Below are 17,876 nucleotides of genomic sequence, written 5' to 3'. Positions count from 1 at the left end.
CTGGCCGATGACACTGAGTGCTCACTCTGCAAATATGGAGCAGGAGACCCACAGGTGACCAGGTACACCTTCCTTCTGTTTGGGGCAGAGCTACTGCTCAGCCAGAGAATGAGTGACAAAGTGTCATTTCAGATCACTTCCTGAAAGTACCACACCAAAGCAGAAATGATAACCAAATAAAGGATTTAGGAACAGTCTGAACATAGGTAAGAACATTTAACAAAAAGAGCATCTAGCAAACTGTTGTTACTTGAAAAAAAATTATTAGCAGGCATGAGTAGCATACTAACCAAGAAGACAATATTACATCAAAACTGCCATAAACTTATTCGGTTCCTGAAGCAAGTCTACTGCCATCACCATAAGCCAACAGCTACACCAAGGACCTAAACTTCATTCCATGGCTTCTTTGAGCAATTTAAAGTAGTAGAAGTCCTATATATTTTACAGGATTGCATCTAAACTGTACTTCTGACAAATAAAGTGAGATCAGACTAACAATACTGCTGTTCAAGAAGGAAAAGTGCAAAGAGGAAGGTTTCCAACAAGGGTACAGGAATTTCAAACCACACCTCTGGGTTTTGCAAGGGCATGTTAATTGTCACCATGAGGCGGGATTCCTCACCTTCAGGGTTTGCTTGCTGGCCACTTCAGATTAAAGTAAATTTTGGCCAAAATTCTGAGTTTGCCTCTTCTTACTGCTGTGATTCAGACAGAAAGTAAATAAAAACTGCTAGATGTATCTAGTCTTTGTTCATTAAGATACTGGACAACAGTTACTAATGTTTTTAAAGATATGCCTTCTGTGAAATGTTCCCAGACAAACCTATACAGCACACAAAGGCAGGTAAATAACTCCACATTTTATCTTGCTGATAATCAAATTAGGAAGGATGTTTAAACAGTAAATGTACCTAAAACAAATTTAAATGACAGTGGCAGTAGCACAGGAAACTTTTGTTAGATTTACAGGTTTTTATTTGACCCCTTATTTTCCTCAGCTAGAGGGATACTGCTTCAGGTTATCTGCTGGTTAAGATAATATAAACCAAATAAATGATCAGATGAATGGCATCTAATTAACCTGGGAAAAAAAAACCAAGGATTATATATTTGGGGATTTTGCTTGGTTTTGATACTGCTTCCAAGTGATGATTACTTACACAAATGTGTAGAACTCAGGTGATATTGGCTGAATGACTGGAAGGTGTTGCACTCCTCCTGCATAACATGCAAAGTCCCCTGCAGGGAACTGGAAAACTGCAATTTACACATTTATACATTTATAGGAGCCACTTCTTTTTTGTTATAAAGATAAGATTTTTTTCCTGGTTGCAAAAAAAAAAAAAATAAAAAGGCAGAAGGAAATTAATACAAATTTAGGAAACAGGTACATAATACCTATATAAGCACTAAAATCCCAGGCAGAGGTTTGGTGGCTTTATTTCATGTTTTGTCTCTTAGGTGGGGAAGGAGTTGCTGCTGGTGCAGATTGCTGCCACAAGCCACACAGCTTCATGGAGCCTGCTATTTATTTCCTTGTAGATGAGAATTCCCCTGCTATTGTTCAGTTTTGGTTTTAAGCTGAAGTTCCAGTCTTCTCTGCAGTCTCTGCATTGCTCAAGGTCAGGCCACACTCTGCTAAAATAATAAAAAATGTGTGATGGCTATACTTTACTACAGATGAAATGCTGTCCCCGACCCCCCTTGTGTATGGAAAAGCTTCCAGGCCAATGAGACAAACAAACAAAAACTCAAGTAAAATAAACCAGTAAACAGAAACTTGTGGGAGGAGACCTATGGAACAGTCAGCTACAAAACAGAGGGAGGTAGAATGGTAAAACCACAGTTTCTGCTGTCCTTGCAGGGGAACACCAGAATGGCCAGGCCCTCTCGGTAGCCACATCAAAAAGAAGGGGAAAAAAAAGATATATATATAATGATAATCAGGGGTGAGAAACCCAGGAGAAGAGTAGCTTGAGAGTGTAAATAGAATTACCTATGGAGAGAGCTCAGAAGTGTAAAAAGGCACTGAGAATTGCAGTTGGGCTTTTTTTTTGTGTAAGTGTTGGCATCTTAATAAAGCCCAACTTCACAGTAGCACTGTAATACTCCTGTTCTGTTTATCACCTTCATTCTGCAGTGTTTGCTCATGTCAGTGATCCTCTGAGTGTGCAGTACATGAAAGCTTCACTCATCTCTGCTCTGCCGTTAACTTCAAAGAGTTGGCTCTGGGTACAATTTAAAATCACTTTCTGTAGTAAAGCACTGTTATTACTTAAAAAAAAAAAGGAATCCTCTCCTCGATATGGGTTTAGAACAGCAGGTTAATTTTCTCCTGTATGGATTTTTTTTCCTAAAAAATATTTTAGGGATGTTGATGTTTTTACTAAGCTTTTCCTTTAGAATGACTCACAGCTGTGGCTTCCTATAACAGAAGGGATTCCTATTTGGCCTCCCTACAAGCCACCTCCTTGCCATTTACATATAAATCAGATGCAGGAAGAGATTAGCAGCGTCATTCCAGTAAGTGGGAGCAATCCAGGTCCTCTGACATTCACATTTAGCAGGTTTGTAAGGAATTATGATCTGTATAAAAGACTTGGAGAGGGAAAAAACAGTCTGTTTACCCTCTCCAGGAAAAAAAAAAAAAAAAAAAACATAAACAAAAAAAAAAAAAAAACTGTTGCTAGAGCCAGGGCTTGTGACAGAAAAATCTAGTGGAAATCCCAGAAATAAAAGCAACCTGTATTGACTTGAAATGCAACTGTGTTAGAGGTAACGGGTGTTACTGATTTTTCTTCTTTGGATATAAGGAAAAAAAATGAAGTCAATCTGCCAGGCATTAATAGGAATGAGCAGCCCTATTAAAGGAGCGATTTAAACCTAAAAAAGCCACTGGGTCATGCTGTTAACAATCTGGACTAGAAGATAAACAGAACATTAATTCAGCATGGAGAGTAGATGGGAGTGCTGCGAGAACGGGAAAGTAACCTACAGAGATCAAGAGAGAAAAAGGGATGGGGAATAAGATTGATTTTGGAGCAACATGAACTATTATGCACGGGTTAAAATACTAGATATGTTTGAAAAGCAGCCGTGGCGAGCTCCCTCAGACTGGCTGGCATGGATTCGGCTCAAGGGCAGAAAAATTGCTTAATTCTTTCCAAGTCCGGGCCTGGCAGGGGCAGCTGCCCCGAGGAGGGCAAGCCGGAGTCCGTGGGAGCTGCGGGCGCGCAGATCGCGGGGCTGGACGGGCTCAGCCCGGAGCGGCGGGGCCGCGGCGCTGCCGGGAGAAGGGAGAATCCCTCCTGAGCCGGGAGAAGGGAGAATCCCTCCTGAGCCGGGAGAAGGGAGAATCCCTCCTGAGCCGGGAGAAGGGAGAATCTCTCCTGAGCCGGGAGAAGGGAGAACCCCTCCTGAGCCGGGAGAAGGGAGAACCCCTCCTGAGCCGGGAGAAGGGAGAACCCCTCCTGAGCCGGGAGAAGGGAGAATCCCTCCTGAGCCGGGAGAAGGGAGAATCCCTCCTGAGCCGGGAGAAGGGAGAATCCCTCCTGAGCCGGGAGAAGGGAGAACCCCTCCTGAGCCGGGAGAAGGGAGAACCCCTCCTGAGCCGGGAGAAAGGAGAATCCCTCCTGAGCCGGGAGAAGGGAGAATCCCTCCTGAGCCGGGAGAAGGGAGAGTCCCTCCTGAGCCCGCTGCTTCCAGCTCCGCCAATCTCAGCCTGCAGCCGAGCTGCCAGAAGCGAGCTCCCACACAAGATAAATGCACAGTGCTTCAACTGTATGGATATAGGATCTCTCTACAGAAATCATATATACTGTATAAACACACACTGAGTATTATGTAGATGCCTTATTAAAAATACATGCTATTACATACGCCATGATCACTTTTTTCTCCCCATTTCAACTCCCCGGGGACTGACTGTGTGTTCTCTCCCGCTGTTGCTCATCTGGAGCCAGCAGCTACACCAGAGCAAAGCTGGTATAAATCTGCATCAGAACGAAGCTATTATAAACTCTTCCCACTGAAACATGCATTTGTATTTGACCACATAGTTTTGCTGCAAGTTTTGCTCAGAAAACTAGGGAAGCAAAAAGCTCTTCCAAAACAATTTCATTTGAATATCCTCCAAGTTATACACTCCACCACAATAAACAAGGTTCTCTTATGAAAGTGTATTTAAGTGTCTTTCCAGGAGGTCAACATTTAATACAGGTGAATTTGCAATTCAAACTTTACAGATTTTTGTCAGTATAAACATTTACAAGGCAGATATTAAAATAATTTGATCTGTTTAGGAGCTGAACCTGAAAGAATGTTATTTTTAATCTGCAAACTCACTTACAGGGTCATAGCCACAAAGACACTTGCCACAGAGTTTTCCAAATACCTTGATGAAACAAAAATTTGCCAGAGACTTTGCCAATATAACAGTTGCTTTTTCTTGGATCATTTTCTTAGAAGGTGGGAGGAGAGATGAAGGGACACAAAATCTAGCTGGGGTTTATAGATGTCAGTCTGGTTCCACACTGCTTTAGACTTCTCGTACGTCTCCCAGATGCCACCTCTGTGCTTGCACTTCCCTTCTTTGGAATTAGGGTGCTACTACTCCTCACTTACCAGGTAAGCTGCCCTAGTGAAGAGAATTTTTTCCCATGCATCAGTAGTACTTCACATGCAGGGGCTTCAGGAGCAGAGCAGAAACAATAGAGACACTCCAAAGGCAGGGCAAAGGGGCAGGAAGTAAGAATAGAGGGGGAAAAAAGGCAAAAGAATCACAGGACAGGTGAGTAAAAAAGCTGCTGACCTGCTGCCGGTAAAAAGGGGGTTGACAATCTCAAAAATCCCACTTCATTTTTAAAAAAATATTCTTTCTTTAAAAAATTGAGTTGAACAGCATTTTTATGAAATGCATAATCATTCAATCTTCAATAGATCACAAAAATCTTACAGCTGCAGTTTAAAGGTATTTATATGCAAATCATTCATTTGCAGAAGGCAGATGTCAAAAGAAGAGGCAACTGAAGGCTTAGGCATGATTTACTTATCTGTTCTGCCTGCTGTTTTCAGGGCATTTCAAATAAAAAAATAATTTAACACGTTATTAATAATTTAAAAGTTAATAATTAAAAAGTTAATAATCAATGGCAATCAATTGGAAGAAAAAGACTAAATATACTAAAGAAAAAAATACACCAAGTTACCAAAGTATGATATACTACCCTCCTGGTAAAAACCCAGATAAGGCTTTTGTTTAGTTTTCTAACACAGATTGGGAAAGTAGAAAACTGCATATAGTTCTGCCATGGAGAAGGAATTTTTTTGTAAACAATATCCATAACATTTAATGAATGAATAACAGAAAACAAAGCACATCTTTTTATGTGAACCATGGACAGCAAATCTGCACATTTTTTGCTTTTATAATATGAAAAGGAAACAGTAACAAATATCCAAGCTAATACCTTTCCTGTAGACAAACTATGCCTCTTCAGGAACTATGCAATAGGATACAATATATCATCATTCATCATCTAAGGCATTCAATACAACTTCACCCGTATCACAAGGTCATTTCTTCCAATAGTCATTTAAAAAGAGACAACTTTGTATTAAAAAATGTTATGCTGGTTTCAGAAAAAAAAATGTCTTATTGTAAGAGTCCTGAGGTCATGGTATCTTGGGGACACTCAGATTCCTGCATTTGTTGCTGCAAGAACTTCACAGAGAATCTTCAGAGAGTTATATTTACAGTTTCTTCTTCCTCTTCATCAAGGTCAAAGAGATTTAAAGGTGCTCAGGAACTCACAAAAGCAGGATCCTTATTTATAATCTTCTCAGTGCCAGAGCAAGTGTCAGCTGGTCTTTGATCCTGTAAACAGAAAGATCTCCCCATGCACTCATTAATAAGGGCTGGGAACTGCCATTTTTCCTGGCCCTGTGCCTTTCTGACTCAGAAAGAGCCCCAGGCTTAGCACCTACCACTGTGGTCCCCGGAGACGACATGAACTCAAAGATAACAGATATTTCAGACTGACATTACAAAGCAACACTGAATTTCAGAGTTAATTTTTTATTATTTATTATGCATAATTTTAAAGTTACAGACTTCTCCCCCAACACATCTTGAGGTCTCATCCAATTGCAAGAGGTACCCTGGCTTTTCAAGATAAACAGTTGACTGTGGGTGGTGCAATGGATGCAGGACCAGATGGTCTGATCTCCTTGCCTGCATGGGGGCAGAGGGAAGTAAAGACTGTGCTTGTAGGGACAAGCCCTAAAAGTTAAAGCACACAGTCCCCAGAGGAGAAAAGTAGCATGCAATTCTCATTTGGGTGGGACAGCACATTTTGAAAGTGATTGCATCAGGAACAGGAGAGCATTTGTGTGCAGAAAAATGCGTCTTACCCTCCTCAAGAACAAAAGGAGGAAATACCATCACTCCTTCCTTTGGAGGTATTTTGTCAGCATCAGATGGAATATTGTACAAGTGCATTAATATACTCACAGGCACACATGCAGAAACACATAGAGGCATCGAAGATTGAAGTTGCTCCATATTCTGGACTACTCACAATATCAGACCACCTCCTGCTCCACTCCAATGAGAAAGATGGAACAGGAGGGAAGAAGGACAAGGATGAAGAAAATAACAGGGATTCCAACAAATAAATTGTCTCCAAAAATTAAATCCTTTTGATACTTTATTTCTCTCTTCTTCAGCATGGGTTTCCTTCATCTGATTAACTTAGGAGAAGTATGAACCTTTCAGCACCCTCTGTTCTGCAATAAGCATTAAAGTGTTTTCTTTTTCACTTGCCTTAGCATTGCCCTTTACTGGCAGTCCAGAGGCTTATTACATTTCTTATATCTGAAAAATGTTTAATGCCTCTTGACATCCTTGCCAAAAAAAATTTCAACTGATTAGTCATCTCATGTTTTTGTATCATGGCCATTATTCAAAGCTTTTGCTAATTTGCTAAATGGGCCAAAATGGACATACATATTCATTCCACTGATAACAATGATGCATTCAAAAGAGTGCACACTGCAGATGTCACACTGAATCATTCATATCAACCCAAAACACAGGTGGTGGCATTGCCCAGAAAACACATTACTCATTTAGAGGTAACTTAGACTCCGATGCCCACTTCCCGAGCTGTTTTAATATCCACAGCTAATCAGAGGTTTCCCAAGCTGTTTACATGTTCACTCCTAAGAGGGAAGCCAAGTTTCCCTACAGTTCACACGTTACAAGTCACATGGGGGTCCTCTTGCCTGCCAGTTCTTTGGGTTCATGCTTGCTTCATCTGGACTATCAGCAGTCTTTCTGCAATAGGAAGGATGGAGTGTGACCCCACACCTGCCTAGGGAAAAGACTGGGAAATGGGAGAGGGCTGTCCCTTCCTCAGGATGTGGAGGAAACTGAATCAAATCTTCCACTTCCCAGGGAAGTGCTTTCCCCTAGGTCTTCAGAACAACATGGCCACTGCCTTTCCCTCTTCCCTTGCAGACCTGAGTGCTCAAGCCACTTCTAGCAAATCAAGCCCTTTCAGATAAAAGCCCTGAACCGAGTCATTGAACCACAAACTGAGGCTCTATCATCTGTTGTAATGCCACTAAAAGTATCCAAATAACTTTGGGGTCTAAGACAAGGGTTGGAGCACCTACACAGCCCAGGCATGATTTACATTAATTGTCTAGGGAAGTCTAGTTCCTTAAACTGGGCTTATAAAGAAACATTGGTGCCTCAATTGCGAGTCTGCCATTAATTTCTTTGACTTCATCCACATGCTGTGCAAAAGTATGAACCTGAGCACATACTGGAATCCAGACCCAGAAATGGCTTTAAGGTAACACTTGGGGAATGCTAAAGGAGAAGATTGGAAACTGTTGTCAGCAAAATGCTTCTGCAATAGGAATCTTACCACATGACCTTATTTTTCATGGATCACAGCTAGGGCGAGAGTCTTGGCATACTCCAGCCCTGCTGTGGGAACCAGTGAAGAGGCAGTGCCTCCATTAATGCTAATAGCTGGTTCATTTTCACAGAAAGCTAAAAGTAGCCACAAAGTCAACTATCTTGTCATAATTTTCTAGAATTTCTGTAATTTAGCACTTGCCAGATTAAATGCTAATGCAGATTTCTGTGCTTATATTTCTAATTTCTAAAGGCACATGATAACAGTTTCTCTAACAAAATATTTGTATCAAGAAGCCACACAGTTACACCAGTTTCTAGGGGTGGTAATGTAATTGCACTGATTCCAAATCTGAGGTAAAGAAGTTAAGACTACAGAGCTTTAGTTACTGACACTAATATTCCTTTCTTATCTCCTTCCAAATTTTAACCTAAGATTAAAAGCCAAGATTGGATGGAGGCTCAGAATGTCTTGGCTCTCCTTAATCTGGGTCTTCTTAACAATCTGAATTAGCAGATATTTTCATGTGGGATCTTCACTTTCCATTCTGTAAAATAAAAATTAACTCCCTAAAGCTAAATATAAAATAACTCCTTTTTCTTCTCTTCATTATATTAAAATATGAAAGGCAAATTTTTTCTTGATGGCAAAGTTGTTTGGTTGCTTTCTTTTCATTTGTTTTTTTTTTTTTTTTTTTCTTATTTGCAGCTCAGAGTTGCTGAAGAGGTAGTGAATAGTATAAAGCAAATGGGACAAAAAGAAGGATAAAAATCTGGAAGACAGTCTAGCTTCAGTTAGCAGTTTCAACTGGAAAAAATCTTCTCAGATATTTTTCAATTTCATTAAATCACATTTTATATTGGAAATTATTCTTCAGGTCACTTCAGTCCATTTCTTTAAAAAGATCTGGAAATCTAACAGATAATAAATTTAGAATTCCATTAAAAATTAAATAGTTGCTTCTTTTTTTGACTGTTTAACAAATATTGTACTAGGGATCTTTCTCATTTTTTAATGACTCAGTGCTTTCAGATCATTGTATTTCATAACAAGAAGAAAATCCAGTGTAGAGAAGACTGACTCATGGTGTTTTATCCTCTTCTACATGGTAATAAAACATGCCTTAATGTCTTAGGCATCGAGACTTTTCCAAGATAATGTGCTAAAAGCAAAGGATTTGGCCTGTGCGTCCTTGAAGTCACAAGTTTTTGATTTCACTTAAAGAAGGACTGGAAAAAGAATGAGAATATTTAAATGTAATTCTGTGAAGACCATATATATAGATGCCATTTGATTTTTCCAACAAGTCTTTTCTTTCTTATATCCTTGCCATGTACATTCCTGTTTAGGCCAACTACCACTAGAAATAGGTGTAAACTATGTACTTTATGTTGAATTTTTAATGTTTAAACTAGAATTCACTGTTCCCAAAGAGCAATAAAAATGTCTACATCTTAAGGGCATTTTGATATTTGCATTTAGAAGGTGTTCCTCTCTTCACAGCTGTTACCTAGCCAAAAAAACAATGCACAATGCACAGCCAGAAACTTGGAGTAGAAAGGAGCTATTTATTTCCTTGCTACGGTCCAAGGTGTTTTCAGGATTGCAGAACAGAGTTTCCTGTTTTTAGACTGTTCTTAAAAGTGGACCATTGGGGAAGCAATCTATTCCAAAAGTTGTACTAACTTCAGAGTGATCTTGTTGATTTCCCTAAATTAGGCCTGATTTATGTCACTGTGGCTCAGTTTCTTTTATATTTTATGAAACAACACAAAGTAACTGGATGCATGTTGAAGTATGGATGCAGCCATACTGCTGAAATGCAATACTGGGAACAACTTCATGTTTGTGAAGTCTTTGGAGTGATCACTGTGTCTGCAGGTGACACTTGAGATAGAAGTAGGTGTCCAAACATGTGTCTTCATCTTTTGTGTTGCTCTCTGTCATGCCAAGAAAGCACTTTTTATAACTTGACAGGTGCCTAACCACAGCACAACTTTCAGTAGACCGTTGGTAAGCTCTTCAAGCCAAGAAATTTATGATATGCTCTTCATTGATAGCCCTTTAATTTATTGATAGTCTTTTAGGTGCTTGTATGAAGCAGCTTTCTCAAAATACATCTCAGTAAATTGAAGGATTTCTGAAAACTTACAATGCACAGGTCCCTTTGAAATGAACTCAAGACAAATATTAAAATATGTTGCCTTATTGCAGTGTTTTAAGCAATTGTTTTTCTGCAGGCAAGTATACAGCTTGAAAGAATCCTAAATCATTAATTGATATTTATCCTCACAGTCGATATTCTTTTTTCTTCAAATGTAACATGGAGTTATTACATCCCTTTCCACACTGTTTACATGAGCATTTTGTTGCTTTATATTATAGAAATGCCCTGGACTGAGGTTTCTGCTCATGGAGAAAAATCAAATTTTGTTTCTGTACTAAAACAGCCCACAGTCCTGTACATGACTACAGATGTCACATTCTTTTTCAGGTACTATGCAATTTGGGGCTGAGTATAGCTCCAAATGGGAGTTAGAAAGCCTATTCTTGATGTTTTTCCACCTAGTTGCTTTATTTGTGGTATCACATAGCTGCTGTCATGCTTACAGGATGACATTCTTGAAGGTTCAGCACTACAGTTGGACTATAGCCCATCTTTCTTTGTGTAACTTGTACCTGAACTAGATTTTGAGTTCATATGCCTTCGGTACTGCCCAAAATTCACATAACTTCAATTGTAGCACATCTAATCATTAATAATGACACTTGCAGTAAACAAAATCTAAGTATTGTCCAGTAGATTAAATTACACAAATTATCTTGAATAATGATCAGGTTTAAATTTCACTTGACCCAGGGGAATCGCTGCTCTTTAAGATTTGCTGGTGAATTAGCTTGATGCCTGTGTTTGAGACACTCTCTCATGTCTTTATCCAGAAACCATTCATAGAAATGTGTTTATTCACTAGGTCAACATTTATTCAGAATGTATTTTAAGACCAAACAGGGACTGATAGGAGGATGTAGTATTTTTGAAAATCCAATCCAATGAAAGGTGTCCTTGAAAGGTCTTGGCTTACCTCTTCTACTCTTTAGGATATGTGAATTCATTAATAATTCAAGTTTTACCTTTCCTGAAGGATTTTTTTAACATTTTAAAAATTAGTTAAACTACAAGATTGTGAAAAACTGCACAGCAAATGTCAGGGTTTTCTACTATTTTTCATACTGTGCTGTTTCATTCTGTAAATACTCAGTATTTCATGGACATCTGGAGACAGTGCTGTCCCTGCAGAGATTCCCCTGTCCTGCTTTCTCTACTAACTTGTTCAAGATTAGCAGGCTTTTTTCCCTGAGGAACAATGGCTGTCTTGCTATTGACAGATCCAAAGTCAGAGTGCAGAATGGGACCCTAAAAGGGATGATCAAAACATGACATTCAGACTTTCTCATGTTAACTACTTTTCTTGAGAAAAATACATAACACTTACATGCATAAACATAGATATATATATATTGGTAGGAAAAGAGTTTACTGTAGCAATGTCTGTATTTAAGAAAAGTGCACAATGCTGAAGAGTTCAGTGTATTGGACAAGAAAAACTTCACTAATTCATAATTAAAATTATTATTGAGGAGATTACTGATTGAACAGCTGCTCTGCTTTAGCTGCTATCAGACTGGAAAAAATTCTACAGTTACCTATGTAAATTTGAATTATATTCTTGTCTGCTTTCAAGCACGTATTTTTTGATCACACAGCTGTCTAATCAGTGATGCCACACAAGATTTTGTGGTAAGTATTGTGGAAAATATCTTTCCATATATGTACTATAATAATATATAGTAATATACAGTAATATATACTAATACTCAACACAGATTAAAATTTATTAAATAATATTGTTTATTATTTTTACTGTTGTTTTTATCAGTGTAATTATGTTCTGAAAATACCATCCTAATGGTTTCTCATCCTGCTTGCAGTAAAAATGGGTTTCTACTTCTGGATTGATTCTTAAAATGAGAAAACAACTATGTTACTAAGAAAAAAAGTAGAAAAAAAAAAGGTTTCCTGAATAATGCTAATACCATAACACATTTTTCTAAGAAAATTAATCTTTTTTTTTCTTATTATTTTATCAATCTGTAGTTTTATAATAATAGTCTACACATCACATATTCTGAGGAAATGATAGAACTTCCTGTTCTTTCACATCTGGAACATTAGTAAGCTCAATATCCAAAAAAATAGAGTCTAAATAATTTACCACCCTGTTTATTTCAAAGACCTCCTTCCAGAACTAAAGGAAATCTATTTGCATGTTTCTAAAGGCATTGTTCCTTCAGTCTGTGATGTTCATCAGTCAAGCTTGCTGCTTTTGTTTTTGTAATCTAAATAAATATAGTTCAATGGTTTGGAACTCCATGGTTATCCCAGTGGATTCCTCTATATCTATTGTGTAAGGCAAAACTAGGGGAAGCAAATGATGACTAATTTTATGAACACAAGATGATAGAAACAAGTGGAACCTCTACATTCTGCTACAATCTGCCACTTAACACTTTTGTAAAGCCTAATAATCCAATAGCTCCTGAATCTCTCACAGATAAGTTTGTATTTTCCATTTTCACTCATTTCTAAAATTTTCTTTAACTGATTAATTTATTAGGTATTGCTAGATATTTGATAAAACACTGCTCATTTACTTGTGGCTGGTATTTGCACACAGGTATCCACCAAAAAATAACTCTTGTGGGTAAATTGGCACCTAATTTGCAATAATTTGTTCATAAAATCATGGCCTAAATAAGAAACAAATGTTGAGGTAAGGGAGAAACAACCACCAAGAAACACAGATTGAAAAGTGAAAGCCAATGGAAACGCAACACACGCTGATAGAAGGTGTTCTAATTCAAATGGGTTACATCTTTTTTCTGATAAGTTTAAAAGTATTTATAAAATTGGAAGAGTTCTGCAAAGAAACTACAGCTTAACTAAAGTAACCTGTACCGATTTCTGTGTAGTCTTTACTTGCTAATGGTTTTCATAGTAAAGCAACATTTAAGAAGGTTAGTATCCTGAGAAGGGCTTTACATTAATGAGGTTTACCATTTGGTGGAAAATAATTCAAAATGTGTTTAGAAGTGTAAACACAGAACCTTAAAATTTCCTGTTATTTCCCATGAATCAGGTTGTTCCTGCATATCCTAATAAAACAGTATTAAAATTCCTTTATACTTGCTTTAAGCAAAATATAGGGGAAAAAAAGATAATTTTGTTGATGCAACCTGGATTGTGACCCAATCCCCTACCTGCCCTTCCACTGAAATCAAGGTGTCTCTGGGCAGGATCACACCATGCACACTGCAGAACTGAGCCTAAGGCTGTGCAGACAAAACCATGAAAGGCAATGCAAAAGTGAAAACAGCTGGGTTTTCTTCTGAGTCTGTCCCTTACACTGTCCACAGTAAGGAGAGATAAATTAGCTCCTAAGGATATTATAGCCTATAAAACACACATCTAAAATAACTAGCCAAATCTTTTTCTAAAGAGCCTCTCCTTCTGCTAACTGCAGAAGTACTAACTTAGGTTAAATGTTTAGATTGTAGCATTTCCACTTTTACAATGGGCAAATTTGGAAGAGATAAATATTGAATTATTATATTTTATTATTAAATTGGAGATGGCCACAATTTTACCCAATCTTTTTGTTTGCAATGGCTGTGTATGTTTAAATATGTAGCTGCTGCCACTAAGAGAATCTCAGAGTTTCACAATACCACTGAAAACTAAATTCTTTGGGGATTTCCAGATGATATCTGGAGTTCATTGCCATCCTGAAAACCATGTGTAGGAGACAATGTTCACAGACCCCTTGGGAACTCCTCACAATGATGCCTAACGTAATACTTGTAGTTCATGGGAACATTTTATTTACAATTGACATATTAAATGTGGTAGCATAGAGCCCCTTTGATCATCATGCATTAAAAGTCACCATCAGAGTATTCACAGACATCAGAGTGTTTCAGCTTATAGAGGAAAGGTTTGAAAGACAAAGGGCAAAGTCTGAATTGTCCTTAAAGTTGTGTAGAGCACCAGCGTACAATGAATGAGAAGGGTGGAACCATTTCCTTGAGTGAATTCATGATTTAGCCCCTGAACTTTGGACACTCAGAAGCTCTGAGACTTAAGAGCACGAAAGTGGCAGCAGAAATAGTTAAGATGGGAAGTGATTAAGTCATGAACAATGAGAGGTTGGAAAGTACTGCAACGGGCCATTGGGAAATAATGATTACAGTGTCAGCACTGAACTGCCAGATGTGTTTTCTACTGACTGAAGTGGGACCCAGGATTTCTCTGTTGCAATGCAAGACATTGATAAAAAAATGCAATATTTGTCTCAATCATTGAACAAAATCTAAATAAAGTCGTGTTGCCACCCACCTTCTTGGTGGAGACATTCATGCTATAGGTGCTCATGGAAAACAGCTCATTGGTGCTGGATCAATCAGCAGCCCATGTTCCTCAAAGTAATTCTCCTTGTCTATAGTGATGCATTGTCCAAATGGTGAACACAAAACAGGATAGTGTGTCTTAGCAACCTGTTTCAAGAAGAAACATGCTGAAACTTCACTGTTAAATCGACACAATATTATTAGAAACAGGGGACTCACTCAAGGGAATGTTTCTCAAGACTGAAGCTTGTGCAATCTCAAACTTGGAAAGAGGTTTTGCCTGAGCAATCTGCTGACCTTTCTGAGAGATGCTCTTGTGTAAATTCTTGTGTGCCAAAGGTACTGGAGCTGATTTACTGTGAAGCAAGGCAATGTCTGCTCAAGAGACACCCAAATTTCATGAAAAGTATCAAGTTGCTATTTTTACAGGACCCTAGGAAAGTTACACATGTGGCATCTCACATTGTACAACCACAAGGCTGTTTCCTATTGAACAATTAAAAACATTCCATAAATACAAATTAGCATTACAGATGCTATAAGGTTACCAGTGTTCAATCAGTGAACAAGTTCTAGACAAAACATTAAATTAAACATATGCTTATAGGTAATGTTGGTTCTGGAGAGGTATCCATGTCATAATTCTCCAGATGCTCCAAAAGTCATTTCATGGAAACAGACACACACTCTACAATAAAGGCATTGGATAAAGTCTTCTATTTTCTCCTGTAAATGGAATTTATCTTTTATTTCCTCTCTAGAAGAAGCCACTGTTCACACTCTAGGATTCACCAGTTCAATATTTTACTTTAATGTTGTCATCTCAATAACAATATTCTCAGATGTGACTACACTCATTCTTAGGGAATAGCATGTATACTACCACTAGAAAATGCTTTCCTATTATTCAGGTGTCTCTAAATAAAAACTTTGCCTGGTAAAAGCAGGTTCTTTAGAATAGATAGCACCACTTAAGCACAGCCATGGCTCTTATGGTAAATCCAGATAGTTCCAGCACAGGACATTTCATGAAGCCATGCAATTTTACTTCTGAATTTTAACACAAGCATATTACATTAAATTACCAGGGAATAGTTCCTGGCTTCATTTCAATGCAAGAACTGTAATACAAACCATTCCTCTTGTTGCCCCCTATACAGTATGGAAACATCTTCACTGTCTGCATCAGCAGTGACTCCCACATACAGTCCTGTTGTGTCCAGCTCACAAGGGTTATGTCTCATACATGGGAGCAAGAAGAGCTTCTAAGCTGCAGGATCCATACACCCAGTCCCCAGTCAGAAGGATGCTGTGCCTGTCCTGTCCCTCCCATCACAATGCTGCTCCCATGGGAAGACAGCCTGCTTAAGCTGGCTAGATAGGGGTTGGAGCACATTCCTGAGAGATCCAAGATATAAAACATATAAACAGAATATAAGGGCAGTATAGCCCTTATTCTATTCTCAGTTACCCAGACATTAAACAACAACCGGGCTTCTATTGTGTAGGGATTGTATCTTGATGGGTAGAAGAACAAAGAAATGTGTCAAAACATACAGGAATACTTCTCCTGACAGGTTCACATTTTTAGGAGTGTTAATTAGATAAGCTCAGGTGGCTTTCACTGATTGTTTACCCTTAAGGTTTTCATTGGCTTAATATTCCATAAACCCAACTACACATCTATTCATTCATAGGTTTTTTAAAAATGGGTGCGCTTTGTTTCAAAGTACAGATGTTAGTATAATAAAATACTAACAGATCTCTCAGTATGAATAAACAGGAATCAGTGTTTATTCATGATACAGAGAATTGTGTAGGGAGTTCTCCTCATTAAAATGGTAAACTAAGCCAAACTTAATTACAGCTTGAAAGCCAAGGGGAAGTATGTTACTATCTTATCCTGCAGGACACAAGGTAATTAAAAAAAACCAGTGGCATGTCAGTGATAAAGTAAACAGAAATAAAAAATCAGACTAGGCATTAGTATTTGGCATGCTTCATACCTATAGAAATCCATTTCCATTTCCAGTTATGATTTGCTGGCTTGGATACTTAAAAAAAAAAAAATCATATTTTAAAAGCTGCCTCTCCTAAAACACACTTCGTGTATCTCCACTTTATAAAACTAGAAAACAAAATGAAACATATATACTTTTTTGCTGTGAGACAACTAAGTTCTAGATTGATGCTTTGCAATGAAACAGAGGGAAAGCCCTTGTAAAGACATTTAAGTTTTCTTCCTTCTAACAAGGAATTAGAAACAATAAGCTTTCTCTTTTTCCTTGCATGGTGACAAAGTGCTGTAAAACTAAGAAACTAGCTGAGAGGAAATCTTGTTGACACCCAGGTGTAAAAGCAATAGTACTGACAACTCTGCTGATACTGTGAAAGGCAGAATTTTGAACACATATTTGGTTTAGTTAATTTTTAAAATTACCATTGTTTCTGAAGATGTTTCACATCAGGAGCTGAGCATGGTTTGTCTCCCTTTTTTTTAGCAGGAAGACAAATTCCCAGTCTAAGCAAATCTTTCTACTAAATTTTCAAACAAAAAACTACAGTAAACTGCCTCTGTAAGTTAAAATAATGCACTATATTATTAGAATACTTTTGGTATCTAGCTTTTCCTATTCATTTATTCTCACCCAAAAATACTATTATCTGGCTTAGCTAAGCAGGTATATATGCAGCTAAAATATCCACAATTTGCCAAGTATATATCCTTGCAGACAGTATATATTAATAGTTCTGAGACTAGAACAGTCTGCAGTGCTGCCTACCTTTGTACAATGCCACTGTGGCTAGCAGAACCACTCTATAAATAAGCTGTGGGTTCTGTGTTCTCAGCTTTTTCAGCCTCAGGCTGGAAATTAAAGCCTGAAGATCACAGGGAAATACACTAACCAGCCAACACAGGGGAAGAAGCAGGATATTGTGGTTTTTACTGGCACACAAGACAAATAATCTTGTTGTTACCACCTCGCTGAAAATTTTAAAAAGACCTAGTTTTATCAAAAGTATGTAAAATGCTGATTTTTCACCCAAAATGGCTCAGATAAATAAAAGCAACTGGAGTTAACAAGAAACCCATATCCAAGAAGCCTGTGAGTACAGCAATCTCTCAAACCCACATAAAACAAACTTTAGGTATGCATGGCGTCATACAATCACATGAAAAAAAAAAAACAAACATTTTTACATTTGACAAAATGACACTTTAACCCCACCACTAAAAATAAGGGATCACTTAAATGAGCACAGAGAAACCAGAAACCACAAAAGCCACCCCTGAATCTGCCACTCTGATTTCCTGGCAGTGGCTGAACATTTCTGTTAAGTCCTTGGAGTTAATCCTAATTAATAACCAAGCTGCAGGTCAGCACTTGGCCAGCTCCCATCAAAAAATATTTACGTATCTCTTATCTGGTCATAAATTGTTAAATTTTTATCTATTGGCATACCCAAAGCAATTACCCA

This window comes from Anomalospiza imberbis, chromosome 5 (assembly GCF_031753505.1).
Source record: "Anomalospiza imberbis isolate Cuckoo-Finch-1a 21T00152 chromosome 5, ASM3175350v1, whole genome shotgun sequence".
Lineage (NCBI taxonomy): Eukaryota > Metazoa > Chordata > Aves > Passeriformes > Viduidae > Anomalospiza > Anomalospiza imberbis.
Note: the sequence above shows the minus strand (reverse complement) of the source record.